The 15,888-nt window shown below is 49.7% G+C and overlaps 1 long non-coding RNA gene across 1 annotated transcript in view; it reads right to left on the minus strand.

Moving 5' to 3' along the window:
* Positions 1–15,662: 15,662 nt before the first annotated feature.
* LOC117088778 overlaps positions 15,663–15,888 on the minus strand; it is a 31,293-nt gene continuing 31,067 nt past the window's right edge. Inside the window, exon 3 of the long non-coding RNA XR_004439319.1 lies at positions 15,663–15,755. This is a non-coding gene — a long non-coding RNA (uncharacterized LOC117088778). The remainder of the gene's footprint in view (positions 15,756–15,888) is intronic.

The following is a 15,888-nucleotide window of genomic DNA, read 5'->3' on the forward strand; positions in this document are numbered from 1 at the left end:
AATACTCCAACATCCCATGGCTATGAAAAAATAAAAATAAAAAATCCCCTCTCAACTGATTGACTCAGAGTGGTTTTGAGGAAGAGCCACAGCAGCTGACTAGCCAAGCATTTCTTAAATAGCATGGTACCAGCACTGCTTCTCTGAACAGCCTCACGCGGGGCTCCCACCCACCTAGGATCAGTGGCCTAATTCATTCCCAGGAGGAAGTGCTCAGGTGGGGTAGTGTCCAGGGCCTCAGCTCCAGACAGTGAGTGGGACTGGTTTGGGGACCCAGGTCTGGGGTGAGTTTAACCTCCTGATGGCAGTCCAAGAGAGCCTTTTATCCCAGGCTATCCAGCACCCTCATTAGAGAGGATTAGGAGACTGTTTGGCAGAAGAAAAGGCTTTCCTCACTGGCAGGGATGGCAGCAGGGTAAGCCTATGCCTAGGGAATGGCCCAATAGCCAAGATGCAACTCTACAAAACAGCAGGGCAAAAGCCAAGAATCTCAAGAAGCAGAGACACCCAGGAGCAAATCCTAGCTCATTGCACAACCTCAAGCAAGTCATCCTCTCTTTTGCTCTCCTCTGTAAATGGAGATAATAATAAACACCTTTGTGGATGATTGAACTATTGGCTCCACCTCTCAGTGGGCCTCTCCCATCGTTGCCATGGACTCAACGGTGGGTCATGTGACTTGCTTTGGCCAAGGGAATATTAGCGGACATGATACCAGCGGAAGCTTGAAATGTGCTTTATGGGCTTGGGCTTGCCTTTTCAGGCTTTTATGATTGCTACAAAGAGGACATACCCTGAGAAGCTACTGCCCCCACAGCAGGGCCCCAGGATGAGATGTGTTGAACAGAGACCTCAGCAGACCTACTGACCTATACCCAGAAGCAGAGCTGCCCCAGGCAGTCTACAGGTATGTGAACTAGAAGTTAATGCTGACTGTTTTAGGAATTATGTGGTTGTTTGTTATCCAGCATTATTGTGCAAATAGCTGACTGGTACACCTTTCTTATAAGACAGGTTGTAACATTAAGATAATGTATGTAAATCACTTGGGCAAAATTTAAGTGCTGAAGTAATATTAGCCAAGTAATTATCATCATCAGTAAACAATTCTCTCCTTTTCCAATCTCTGTTGAAACTGCTAATCGAATTGCATCTTCTTCTGCTTAACGACTTTTAGAGGCTTCCTGTTGTTTTCAGAATAAAAATCAAACTCATTATGGCTGATAAGGCCGTGCCTAAGTTGTCCTCTAACTGACTACCCATCTAGCCCCATTGATCATTGCTTCCCCCAACCCTCAATCCTCTGCCACCATGTACATTTCTGGCATACAAACTATGCGCTATTCTCTCAATATGCCAAACTCTCTCACACCTCCTTGTATTGCACATTACTGTTCCCTCTGCCCAGAACTCCTTCTTGCCTGTTTTCTGCCTGCTGAATCCATGTTCCTTTTTAAGAGCTTAATCAGCCCTTGAGCAAAGGAAACATGTCACCACCATTGTGCATGCGGCCAACCTCCCCTAGCTCCAACCCTGGGATTAAACTAGGGGCTAGACCAGAGCCACCAGGGAGGAAGGGAGAGAAAGTGGGTATAGCGTGAGACTTCCTGTTGCAGGAGTGATGTGGCTGGTTATTATGCAGCACTGCCCTTCACCCCAGCCTGCTCTCACCCAACTCACTGCAGAGAGAAATAGGGTCAGACGGAAGATCCCAAAGCTCTCCTCTCAAATAGGAAGATCTTCTACCTGAAAGTTTCTCCTTGTCTTAGTCCATTCTCTGTTGCTACAACTGAATACCTGAGACTTGGTCATTTATAAAGAAAAGGAATTTGTTTCTTACAGTTCTGGAGGCTGGAAAGTCCAAGGTTGAGGAGGTACGTCTGTTGAGAGCCTTCTTGCTGGTGGGGACCCTCTTCAGAACCCTAAGGCAGTGCAGAATATCACACTGCAAGGGGACTGGACATGCCAGCCTAGGTCTCTCTTCTTCTTATAAAGCCACCAGTCCCACTCCCATGATAACACATTCATCCACTAGTGGCATTAATCTATTCCTGAGGGCAGATGCTTCGTGACCCGACCTCTTAAAGACCCCATCTCTCAATGCTGCCACATTGGGGATTAAGTTTCAACATGAGTTTTGAAGGGGCAAACATTCAAACCATAGCACCCCTGAAACAGTCACTGGGGCAACCCATGCCTCTTCTTGAGAGGTATCTGGAACCCTTGATTTTACCGAGGCCTCCAACACTAGACACTGTGGCCTGGTGTCAGGCCCCTCCATGGCTGCTCCAGGCCCAGGAGTCCCCAGCAAGGGTAGAGGATGGAGGGTATCAGTCCCATCAGGGAGTCTTCATTTAAGGGTTCTCCCTTCATATTGATGAGCCACACCCATCCACCATCAAGTACACGTGTCTAGTTTTTCTGAAGCCCCACACAAACCACCCCCATTGCCTCTGCTCCAGCCACAACCAACAGGGTACACCTGAAGGCTCGCCTTCTCTTCACCCACCTTTACTCATTATCTACCTTGCTCCTGGCCTGCAGAGCCAAGCCAGCCCAGGCATCTGCCCCACTTCAGAACCGGTGGCCACTCCAACCAAGCCCCTCCAGTATCACTGCACTACCTTCCCAGCTCAGAATTTGTGGTGCTGTGGCATCAAATGCAAGCCCAGTCCCGTCCCCAGGCCTTCATCCTGGCCTCGTCCTCCCCTCTTCCCTTCTCCTCACCTACCCTCACCATCTCCTGTATCCCAACCCACCACACCTCACACTGACACCTAACTCTTGCCTGGTTCCCTCCCAGCCAGTCAGTCCCCTACCCCCCTACCCATAAGCAGATGAGGGGAGACTTGGTGACAGAACCTGACATGTAAAATAGGTGCTGTGTTTTCTGTCTTCAGGATTAAGAGGAAAAAAGCAGTGAGCCTTTCAGCCACTTACCTGGTTTAAAAACTGGCCATGGCATGTCCTCAGGCTGGCAAAAGTGAAAAAGTCAGACATATCAAGTGCTGGTGATGATGTAGGGAAAACATGATTCTCACAGACTGCTGTTGAGGGTGTAATTGACACAGCCACGTTGAATAGTGGCTTCCATTGAAGCTGAAAATAATATCACCTGGCCATGATCTGGTGCTTTCCCTGGAAGGAGTCTTTCCTACAGACCCCTGCACACGTGTGCATAAGAACCTATGTGTAAGGATGACATTGCAACATTGCTTTCTGCAGCGGAAAGAAATTGGAAGTAAACTACATGTCCATGAATAGTACAGATTTTTTTTTAATATATATGAAACAAAGCAGTTAAATGAACCAAAATGGCCAGTTTGGACACAGGCCTAAAAATCACATTGTTCAGTGAAATAAAGCGGGTTGCAGAATGATATAAATAGCATAATACCATTTATGAAAGTTAAAATACACATAAGGATACTATTATTTCCTATGGATATGTGAAAGGCTTTTATTTTTAGAAGAACAGAATACACCCAACTCATTATAGAGGATACCACTGGGAAGAAAGGAAGGGGATTAGGATTTAGAGAGAGATGGAGACCTGAAATTCATCTGTTGTATCCTGAATTTTGTCATGGGCAATGGAGCACGGTAGTCACATAATATCTGAGAAATTCAGGGCAAATATGATAAATTTTAACATTTTTCAGTGGATATATGAGAGTTGCTATTTTTGACTTGATGCTCTTATGCACACTCTAGATTTTATTTTTAAACGGCCAGAAGGAATTTCCTAATCAGCTATTGAGTGTCCGCTGGGTGCCTGGCCATAGCAAGGGCTATAATCATGAAAAAGTCTTTTGAAGACAGAAAAGGAGAGGTCCTGATGGGAAGGTTCAGAAGGGCGTGCTCCAAGTTCAGTGATGACTAAAACTGTGTTCATTGGCAACCAGGCCACGATTGAGGAAAATCCCCACCCAATGGGAAGCGTATTTTCCATGTTAATAGTGATGGAGACTAATCAAAACCAGCTTTAATTCTGAAAGATCCAATAAATAACTTTGATTCAAGCAATTACTTAAAATTGAAATTTGCTAAGTGAGGAGAATGAGTCATTCATTTGCTCAGTGCCACCTGTTACCTGGCAGAGGCAGAGAGTCCTGGGGGTAGAGAGAGGCATAGGAATGGAGATTAGCTGTTGCCTCCACCTTGTTGCATCCATCTGCAAGATGGAGAGGCTGCTCACAGCCCACAGGACACCAGCAGAGGCCATGTCCAGGGTCTTGCTCTGTCACCCAGGCTAGAATGCAGTGGTATCATCATAGTTCACTGTAACCTCAGACTCCTGAGCTCAAGTGAGCCTCTCAAGTTGGGACTACAAATGCTCACCACCACACCAGTTAATTTTTTACTTTTTGTAGAGATGGGGGTCTTGCTATATTGCCCAGGCTGGCATCCAACTTCTGGCCTTGAGTGATTCTCCCGCCTCAGCCTCCCTAAGCACCAAGATCACAGGCATGGCCACCACATCTGCCCCGGACTGCATTGCCAAACTCATCTTCCTCTGCACCACGTCACCAAAACTCATCACTTTCAGTCTTGAGTCTCTGCAACCCAGGTTGACTTTACCTTTGCACTGTGTCCTTAATTTTAAAGGTTTGCTGAACACATTGGTTTTGATTCCCCCCCAGAAGACCCTGAAACAATGATCCAAGTACAAGGAGTTCACTTGGGAGATTCAGGAACTACCAGCAGGGAACTGGGGAAGGGACACGGTGAAAGGGGAGGCAGCCACAAAGGTGAGCTGTTAAACCACATGGATGATGCAGTAGGCAGAGCAAGGCCCCTAGAGATAGCTGTGAATCCCCAGGACCTGTGAATATATTACATTAAACGGCAAAGGGGAATTAAGACTGAAGATGAAATGAAGGTTGCTAATCAGCTGATCTCGAGATGGGGAAATTATCCTGTATTACGCAGATAGGACCAAGCTAATCACAAGTCTCCTTCTTTGTGGAAGAAGAAGAGTTTCAGTGCTGTGATGTGAGAAAGACTCAACGGCCATTGCTGGTTTTGAAGATGGAAGCAGAGGCCACAAGCCAAGGAGTGAAGGCAGCCTCAAAAGCTAAAGGCGGCAAGGAAATGGATTCTGCCCTGGAGCCTCCCAAAAGACCTATTTCAGGGCCGGGTGCGGTGGCTCACACCAGTAATCCCAGCATACTGGGAGGCCGACGAGGGCGTCTCACTTGAGGCCAGGAGTTGGAGGCCAGCCTGGCCAACATGGCAAAACACTGTCTCTACCAAAAATACAAAAATTAGCCAGATGTGGTGGTGTGTGCCTATAATCCCAGCTTCTTGGGAGGCTGAGGCAGAAGAAGCACTTGAACCAGGAAGCAGGGGTTGCAGTGAGCTGAGATCGCGCCACTGCTCTCCAGACTGGACAACAGAGCAAGACTCTGTCACAAAAAAAAAAAAAAAAAAAAGCCTATTTTAGACTTCTGACGTCAATAACTTCAAGGTGGTAAATTTGTGTTGTTTTGAGTCACTATGTTTGTCATAATATGTTACAGCAGCAACAGAAAACTAATACAGATGATTTCAGGAAACTCTGGAAATGGTGCAAAACCTACATCAGAATTATTGCATTATTGAAGAGAGGGAACTGAGGAATTTATACACCACAGTCACTGGTTGGGGATGCTCCCCTGTAAGGCTGGGAAAGGTGATAAGGGGGCCTTCCATGGTTCCAGAAAAGCCATCAGGCTCAGGGATGCAGTTGCCGTCGGAAGTCAGCAAGAGCTCACTACACAGTAGAGTCTGTGGGTGTGGCCCTTTCCTGAAGGCAGGAAATCCATTGTTGAAAATCTGCTCTGTCTCAGGCACCATGCTAAGTCCTCCTCTACACACTGTTTCACATGAGCCTCACAGTGACTTCTGCGCCCAAGTAGGAGTACCTCCATTTTTACCAGATGATGAAAGTAAGGCCCAGAGAGATGCAGTGACTTCCCAAAGTCACACAGCTTGCAAAGGGCAGAGCCAAGGTTGGAGCCGGGACCACCTGATCCTGGAGGCTGTCCACTTTCCACTCTACCATGACAAGGATGCTCATTTGGGGGTGTCTTGATGTTTGCTAGCCCTCAGGTCAGACACATAATGCAGTTCAGAGGTCTCCAGAGGATGCCACACCAAGCTATGCTACCAAGAAACAGACAGAAAGTGCTGCTGACTCTCCCTGGGAGCAACTCACAGGGGCACCCGGCAGAGATCAGGAGTCCCCAGTTACTGGCTCCAGAAACAAACCCACACAGCCAGTGGTGGCTCCAAGTATCCCGCTTCCCTCTTCTGCTCAGCCCCTGGCACCACTCCCAGATTCCCACCAGGGGAAAAGGCTGGGAAACAGCCAGCCCTGAGCAGAAGCTGACTGCATGGAAATGCTGATCAATAATGAATGAATCGCCCTCTCCAGAAAGCTCCAACTTCATCTCCCTGGATCTCACCAGAAATCCCAGTGTGTGGTTCTGCCTCTCCTCGCTGGCTGTGGGGTCCCCAGGGGCTGGGAGGGTGGGGCTCCAAGCTCCATGGGGATCCCAGGCCAGGATGGGAGAGGACTGCAGGAGGGAGAATTTGCTCGTTCCTAAAATGAAGGCGGTTATCACACACACCTCACAGCAGATCACAGTGAAGATGAGACAGGAGCGATGCACCAAACGCAGCACGGAGCACATTTTAGACCCTCAGTAAATGTCTGCAATGCTCATTAGCACACAAACGGAGGCTGAGAGACCCTCTCCTGAGGTTTGGGTCCTGACTCCCCATTTGGCAACTGTTGAATTTCAAATCTGCTGAGATGTGTGAAGGGAAGAGCAGGGCTGCAAGTCAGGGGTCTGGGCTTTAACCCTGGCTCTGCCCTGCACCCCCTGTGACACTGGGCGTGTTATTCTAACCCTCTGTCCCTCATTTCTCATCTGTAAATCAGGCATGATCAGCACCTCCCAAAGCACTGTGGAGAGGATGTAGGGACTTCATGTGCAAAGCCCAGTGCGATGCTAATGGGCAGGCAGAGCTGGCACATGTCCATCACCCTCCCTTCTACCAGGTGCCACAAACTTGCCAGGGCTCTGCCCTGGCTGGGTGGGGAAAGGATGACCCCAGTGGAGGGTCTCCAAGTTGGATAACAGGTGGCCCTTCCTCTGCCCCCACTGCTGGTCAGCCAGGTATGGCAGTAGAGAGAGGAGGCTCACCTTCAGCTGCAGAGTCAAGGGCATGGGTTGGGAAGAGCTCCACTCCCCATGTTTCTGCCCTCTACTCACCTCCATGCCCTCACAGTCACTCCCCCAGGGAAGGAGGGCATGGGCATCTGAGTGATCAACCCTGAGATGTTGCCAGCAGAAGGGTCACTCTGTGATATGGTTTGGCTCTGCGTTCCCACCCAAATCTCATGTCAAATTGTAGTTCCCAGCTGGGCATGGTGGCTCACGCCTGTAATCCCTGCACTTTGGGAGGCCAAGGCAGGAGGATCACTTGAAGTCAGGAGTTCAAGACCCGCCTGGCCAACATGGTGAAACTCCGTCTCTACTAAAAATACAAAAATTAGCCTGGCATGATTGCACACACCTGTAATCTCAGCTGCTTGGAAGGCTAACGCATGAGAATCGCTTGAACTCAGGAGGCGGAGGTTGCAGTGAGATTGCACCACTGCACTCCAGCATAAGTGACAGAGCGAGACTCCATCTCAAAAAAAAAAAAACTTGTAATTCCCAGTGTTGGGGTAGAGACCTGATGGGAGGTGATTGGATCACAGGAGTGGATTTTCCCCTTGCTGTTCTTGTGATAGTGAATGAGTTAGTGAGTTCTCATGGGATCTGGTTGTTTAAAAGTGTGTAGCACTTCCCCCTTCTCTCTCTCTCTCTCCTGCTCCACCATGTGAGGAAAGTGCTTGCTTCCCCTTCACCCTTCTGCCATGACTGTAAGTGTCCGGAGGCCTCCCCAGTCATGCTTCCTGTACAGCCTGCAAAACTGTGAGCCAATTAACCTCTTTCCTTATAAATTACCCAGTCTCAGGTAGTTCTTTATAGCCACACAAGAACGGACTAATACACTCTGTGTCATACAAGGCTCACTCTCCTGTGCTCCCTATGTCCAGGCGTGAATGATAAGAGGCGGGTTGGCCATACTCATTCATGTGGTTCTCGGGGCCCGTTCCGCAGATGTGGCCATCCTGGATTCATCAGTGGGATGTAGGAAGCTTCCTTTAGGCCTGGCAGCCATGCTGCCTCCCAAATCCAGCCTGTACCAGATGCCCGTCCCATGCCTGCCCAAGCCTGTCTAACTTCCCTTTGGCTACTGTTTCTTGTGTGTATTCCTTTCTCAGGCAAAATCCCAGGACTCTGGGGACTCCTACTAGTGGTGGTCTTGAGGAAGGGCTCAGCCTGCACCCCAGGCTGCAATGGAAATGCACCCCAGGCCCTGCAGGAACTAGGGCAGGGATGGAGAACCTCGTGTAGAATGTTCATTGCCGCTGCCTGGTCCTGGGAGATGTACCCTGAAAAGGAGGGAGGCCAGTGGGGCTGGGCAAAGCTGACCGCAATGTGGTGGTGCTGAAGGCTTCAGCTGATCCCAAGAGAGCTCTGTAGCCAAGCTGATCCCTCAGAGTTGTCTGAAATTGAGGACATGGGGCCCAAGCCTTCATAACTGCCCTACTCCATCAGCCAGTCATCAGCTATGAGAAAGGACTTCACCTTGGGTAAGGCCGTTTTCTTCATCCAAGGTCTATTTCCAGTGAAGGATGAAGGTATTCCCAGCAGCTGGGGAATGGGTGCTAAGGCCTCGAAGGTGGGGTCCATGCAGAAACCACAACATTCACTCCCGAGAGGAGACCCTGCTGGCCAAGGCAGGCAGGGGAGGGAGCCTGGGTGCGGGGGCATCACCTTGTCACCTCCAGTTCCAGCCGACAGACCCACTGCCCTCCATGCCTTTTCAGAATCCCACAGGGCATTCTCTCCCCATCCTCGGGCTCCTGGCGATCTGAGTGAGCCAGCCTGTCCCCTGCAGAGAAGCTAAGAGAGACATCAAAGCTGCAGCCTCTCACTCTCAAGCAGCTTTGAAACGCGTCTCTGCAATGGCTGTGCCCATGAAGATTAAAAGTCCTCCTTTTGATGAATCCAAGGGCCTTGAGCATCAGAAACAGAGTGGGTGGGCTCAGAAATATAGAAAAGTGGAGTGCTTTTGTGCACCAGGTGGTGGAATAGAAAGGCCAGAAACAGGGACACATAGAGTAAAAATACGTGATGAAGCTAAGCAATAAAATCTTAGTTCCAGGGTCTCTAAAGTAGCAATGGGTGTCTGCAGGTCTCCCAGCAGGGGTCTGGGAAGTGAACAGATTGTCAGGAGGAAATAAAAGGCCTTCAGTGATGCACTTAATCAATGATTCATGCAGAAGTGATGAAGGAGCACCTACTAAGTGGCAGACACCGTCAGCATCCAGAGTACAGAGGAAAAAGGAAAGACTTGCTCCCGCCCCTGCCCCTGCCCCTGCCCCTGAGTTACTGACAGCCTAGCCAGGGAGCCAGTTTGTCCAGTGTGAAATGTGCTAAGAAGGGGAGGCACAGGGACCATGGGACCCAGAGGGAATCAGGGAGGACTTCCTGGAGGAAGCAAAGCCTGAACAGAGCCCCAAAGGATGAGAAGAAGTGAATCAAGCAAAGGGGAGTGGGGAGAGGAGAACATGAGTGAGGTGAGAGGGAAGAGAGGTTTGGAAGGGGAGTGAAGAGAGGTGAGGCCTAGGGGTGGAGTATGATCAGATCACACAAGACTTTGAAGACCATCCTGAACTATATCAGGATGGCGGTGTGGAGCCATGGAAGGTTCTTGAGTGTGGGAGATGACAGGAGCCCATCAGTGGATTAGGACAATGAGCAGCCCCACCAGCCATTAAAGACTCACATTTTAAATCTTCTGGGTCTCCTAACACATAGCCCTGACCTAAAATTGGATAGGGCTGGACTGGTTGGGACAGAAAACAACTTGAGGAAAGTCAGGGCCCAAGCCCCTTGGTTTGGTCCAAGGCCCCTACATGACTTTGCCCTTATCTGCAAATGTCTGATTCAGAACATGTCCTGCTCCAGAACCACAGAAATCCTTGCATTCCACACCATACCGAGCAGCCTCACTCCTCCCAGCTTTTGCTCAGGCCATTTCAGGTCCCTGGGATGCCCGCTCCGCCGTCCGCTTCACCTGGCTGACTCCCACCTGTCTTTAACCACCTCTGCCACCCTCCATCCCCAGGCTGTTCCAGTGAGTCCTCTCAGACTCCTCCGGGCCCAGCACTTCCCTAGTCACAGTTCCATTGTCGTAATCACCTACTTATATGTCTGTCCATTCCCGTAAAAGCTGGGCTCCTGAAGGACAGGAACCTCTTCAATGCAGACTCCCCAAAGCATACCAAGCTTAGCGCCATCCATGCCCTAAAGCCCTGAAAAATGAGGACTCCTCAAAGATCATCTTACCCAGATCTGCTGTTGTCTGAATGACCCCCATAGTGCACGTGTTGAAAGTTAATCACCAATATGGTAACATTAAGAGGTGGAACCTGTAGGAGGGAATTAAGTCATGAGGGCAGAGTTCTCATGAATGGCACCAGTGGCCTTATAAAAAAGGCTTCAGAGAGCTTCCTCCCTTTCCACCTCTTTGACCCTTCCACTGTATAGGAGGGGACAGCATTCATGCCCTCTGGAGGATGCAGCAACGGGGCACCATGTTGGAAGCAGAGACCGAGGCCTTGCCAAACACGTGATCTGCAGATGCCTTGACTTTCAGCCCCCAGCCTCCAGAACTGTGAGAAAATAAATTTCTGCTGCTTATAACTTACCCAGTCCAAGGTATTTTGTTACAGCAGTACAAACGAAAAAAGAAGACCCCCACCTTCCAAGCAAGAAGAAATGGGACCAACATGTGCAAGGCTCCTAGTGGTACCTAGAGGTTTGCAAATGTACCAACATTTGCAAACCTCCTCTCTGTTCATCCTCAAATATCTCTGCCTGGCAAGTATCATGAGTCCTGCTCTGGATGCTCAGGAGGCAGCTACCTGTCCAGGGCCACAGAGCCAGCCAAGAGCAAAGCTAGGATTCGATCTCGACTTTTTCCAAGACTCTTCCCTTAGAATTTTCCAACCCAGTTTTCCACGTTCTCCATGGAATGACAGGGAACATGGCTATCAAAATGGTATTCTTATGTCTGAGAACCAGAGCCTGCTGGTATGTAACCTCAAGCCCCAACGTAGACATAGTCATATATACTAGGCACATGGCCTCCTGGAAGAGGGCTGCTGATCATTTAGTGAACTGATCCAGGGAGAACGAGGAAAAGCATCCCCGGGGCCACCATCGTGCTCTCTTTCAACCTCACACGTGCCAGCTTCCCTCGTGGCTCTAAGCCCCATGCTGTCCCAGCAAACACAACTCAGCCACCTCACAAATACATTCCCTGGCTCCACCTGACCTTGGGCTCACGGATTCAACACCGTAATAATACTTCCTGAGGCCAGAAAAGTGCATTGAAGCAGCAGATGGTTCTGCAGTATCTGCAGGAACCTGGGGTGGACCGGCGCCCCCTTGACTGCACAGTCCAGGAAGTCGGGCACCCTTGACTCTCACAGCATCTGCCACGGCTCCATCCGGGCGAGCTGAGACATTGCCCCTTTTATAACATTCTCATCATGCCTGGAAAGCACCGGGTTATGACAAGAGGGCAGCATGAGGAGGCTGATCAGGAAGGGGAGATGAGAGGATCAGAGCAGGCTGACAGTGACCTGTGCCGTTCAAATTAGCGACTTTGATTGGGAAGCGAATCTTCTGATCATTCATGCACATGGCAGCCTGAGAGAAGCCTCGTATCTTCATATTTAAACTCCAGAAGTCGCAAAGCACTCTGTGTTTTTACTTAAAACATGTGACAGGCAAGACCTTTCTGAATGTTAGGATCACAGAAGGGAGGATAAGCCTGGTCCACGAAGGGCCATCAGATGCAAGAAACGAGTGTCGTGATGTGAACAGCACCTTCCCTTGTTGTTCTTATTTATATTTTATTATGACTTTATTGCATGTTTTCTTGTAGGTTGCCTCAAATCCTTTAGGGAGTAAAGCAATGCAAAATAAGTAAATGCTTTGAATTAAAAGCACCGGAGCGACAGCATTCCAGGGACAGAAGTGAGTGTTCAGGAAATTAGAGGGGGCTTTGCACAGAGACCCCAGCAATATGATGCAGCAGCGGCAGCTCCAGTCTAGGCATGGCTAATCTTGCTTAATGCCCACCAGGCACCTTTCTGCACTCCGTTCATCCCCTGGGCAGGCCTGGGCTCCCAGGACCATCTCCTTCCTCAGCTCCCCCACGAGCCCAGCCCTGTGCTGTAGGGAAGGGCCAGGGAAAACAGAGAGGAGTGAGTGTTTCAGGGCTCTGGAGTCAGACCACCCATATTCAAATCCTTATTCTCTTTCTTCCTGCTGTGTGACCAATAAGGATGCCTCATTATTTCTTGTGCCTGAAATGGGGTCAATGCAGCATCTGCCTCACAGGGTAGTTTTGAGCTCAAGGATGGGAAGCACTGAGCTTCATGCATAAGAAGAGCTCCACAAATATCAGTTCTAAGCCCAAGGCCTGGTCCCCAGGAGTGTGCCCCGACACTGGAGAGGCAGGACTGACGCTATGTGGGAACTCAGATGATACAGGGCCACTGGGTGCACAGTGTGGTCTGGACTGTGGATTCTGTAGTATCTCAGAGCAGGAAAGGGTCGGAAGGTCTCAGGAAGTCTTCGTAGGGGAGGAAGGACATGGAATATCTCAGAGAGTGAACAGGACAAAAGACGGCACTCCAGGAATGGGGAGCAGCCTGCACAGAGGCTTGGAGTGGAGAATTGCTGGGGAGTGGGGAGAACTGTAAGGAATCTGCAGGCTGCGGTGGATGGGCTGTCAGTGGCTGCCCACGGGAAGGGGAAAAGACTGGCTCCACAGGGCTACGCTAGCTCCTGGCAGGGTCACAGGGCCCAGCAAATGTGCCCAAACCTGTGTCCTGGGTGTTTGGTTTCTCCCGCCTGAATATGGAAAAGCTAAGCAAACAGGCCGACAAGATTAATCTGCACAGACAGATGCCTCAAAGCGACGTGTGTGTGTGTGACCTGAATGATATGTAAATACTTGAAACAAGTGAACAAGAAAAGAATTCTTTGATTGGTCTGAGTGACAGGGTCCTGCAATTTCTGCCTTTCGCTTGTGTTTAAAGAACTGAAATTCGGCCTATGCCAGAGAAGAAGGAACTCCTGGTTTTAGCAAAGGCCACAATACTAGTACCCAGTATACCTTCAATAAATTCAGGAAGGAAGGAAGGAAGGAAGGAAGGAAGGGAGGGAGGGAGGGAGGGAGGGAGGGAAGAGGGAGGGAGCTAAAATATTAAAAAGCTCTTTAATATTTTTCAAGCACACTCCTTTTGCCTGCAAGTTGGAGAATAGTTGTAATTCTCATCAGCTGAAGCTGTTCTCACTGGTGTGTTAATATTGAACTTCAGTAGAAAATGTGGCCTTCCAGTCTAGGAATCTCCAAAGATAACATTGCCAGGACCTTATTAGGAACATTTGAAACACTGAATTAAATCTTGAAATAAGGGGAACTGGAGTGGCAGAGCACGGTGGGAAGTTCTCCAATCCAAAGGAGAAACCCCGCACAGAGCCCCTGGCTTCCTGCCCAGGTCTAGTGAGTGGGATGGACTCTCCTCCCTTGGCCTACAGGTAGTACGCTGGGTTCCCAGGTCCAGCCTGACCATTCCTCAGGGATCCTGCTTCCTCCCACCCTCCATCCCCAGGAGCCATGCTCCCTGTCTCTGCAGGGTGGAGTAAAGATTGCATGTCTCATTCTACAGGCCCCATCCACCCCTGCCACAAAATAACACTTTTGACAATGCACAATCCTCAAGCATCTACTGTGTGCCTGCCCCAGTGCTAAACACTTTGCATTCATTACCTTCTCTGCTCCACATGACAACCCTCCTGAGAAGGTATTACTAGCCCTGTTTACAGATGGGGAAACTGAGGTGCAGAGAAGCCCAAGGTCATATCGCTGTAAGAGTCAGAGCAGGACCTCCCACGCCTCTGCTCTCAAACCCCCCTTGTACAAGCATCAGGATTTTTGCTATATTCACGGTAAACCTGTGGTATTGTTTACTTAATGTTTTTATTTAAACAAACTCCCTTTATTTATTTTATTACTATTATTTTGTTTTTGAAATGGAGTCTCCCTCTGTCGCCCAGGCCGGAGTGCAGTGGCACAATCTCGGCTCACTGCAGGCTCCACCTCCCAGATTCATGCCATTCTCCTGCCTCAGTCTCCCGAGTAGCTGGGACTACAGGTGCCCGCCACCACACCCAGCTAATTTTTTTTTAATGCATTTTTAGTAGAGACAGGGTTTCACCATGTTAGCCAGGATGGTCTCGATCTCCTGACCTTGTGGTCTGCCCGCCTCGGCCTCCCAAAGTGCTGGGATTATAGGCATGAGGCACCGTACCTGGCCCAGACTCCCTTTATTTTTTGACTTAAATGCATTTATTTAAATGAGACAGTGTATCACTATGGAATGTGGTAAAATAGTATCATTTATCAAAAGTAAGCCGCAAAGAAAACAGCGAGCACGAGTTGCCAGTGAACACCGTCGCCTGCCGAAGGCGCACCCCGGTCCTGCTCACTCTGCTCTGCATTCGAAAGGGAGTAAGAACCAGAGGGCTCCATGGCACCGAACCCCTCCTTCACAGATTGGCCGGGAACGGTGGCTCACACCTGTCATCCCAGGACTGTGGGAGGCCGAGGCAAGCCGATCACCTGAGGCCAGGAGTTTGGGACCAGGCTGGCCAACATGGGGAAACCCCATCTCTACTAAAAATACAAAAAAAAAAAAAAAATTATCCGGGTATGGTGGTGAGTGCCTGTAATCCCAGCTACTCCGGAGGCTGAGGCAGGAGGGTTACCTGAACCTGGGAGGTGGAGGCTGAAGTGAGCCAAGATCACACCATTGTACTCCAGACTAGGCAGCAAGAGCAAAACTCTGTCTCAAAAAAATAAAAGGACAGGATTGATGGAGATGCCAGAGGGATCTCTTTCTCACCTGTGACCCAGCACTGTAAGCACCGTGCCTAGACTCCTAACAGCATCCTCCCAGGACCCATCCACCTAGAGTGCCATTTGGCCACCAGTGGAAAATGTTTCTCCATCCTGTCACAGAATTCCAGGGTTCAACGCCATGTGTCTACTGCCCAGGCCCTGTGGCCAAGCGCTTGATGGTCAGGCTCTCCCTCAAAGTGACCCCAAGGTCCAAGACTACAACCAGTGTCCACCTAAATTTCATCACACCCGGAGTCCCCACACATCTGAATGGCACCACTGTCAGCAAAGGGGCCCACACTGGAAAGAAGGAAGCTGTTTCTACCTCTCCCTTCACCCCAGCATCTGCTGATGTTCCCTGAAAAGTGCCAGGCTGTGAGCCGGTGAGGCAGGAACAGGCATCTCCACCATGCCTGCTCTGATGGAGTTCTCAGTTCAATGACAAGTAACAGCAGTGCACTCCAGACAGCTCTAACTGGGCTACAACAAAGGTTTGGAAGACAGACAAGGAAATTATTGTTTAGCTTGCACGGAAAGGGATTGGAGAGGTTCACAAAGGAGGTGATGCTTACCTAGAGGTTAAGAAAGCCTCTCTCCCAAGGCAGGAGGATCACTTGAAGCCAGGAGTTCAAGACCAGTCTGGTCAACATGATGAGACCCCATCTCTACAAAAAAAATTAAAATTAAAATAAGCCAGGCATGGTGGCTTTTGCCTGGAGTCCCAGCTACTCAGGAGGCTGAGATGGGAGGATCGCTTGAGCCAAGGAGTTCCAGGCTGCCGTGAGCCGTGATTGCACC

Source organism: Trachypithecus francoisi, unplaced genomic scaffold (assembly GCF_009764315.1).
Source record: "Trachypithecus francoisi isolate TF-2019V2 unplaced genomic scaffold, Tfra_2.0 Lachesis_group10, whole genome shotgun sequence".
NCBI classification, from domain to species: domain Eukaryota; kingdom Metazoa; phylum Chordata; class Mammalia; order Primates; family Cercopithecidae; genus Trachypithecus; species Trachypithecus francoisi.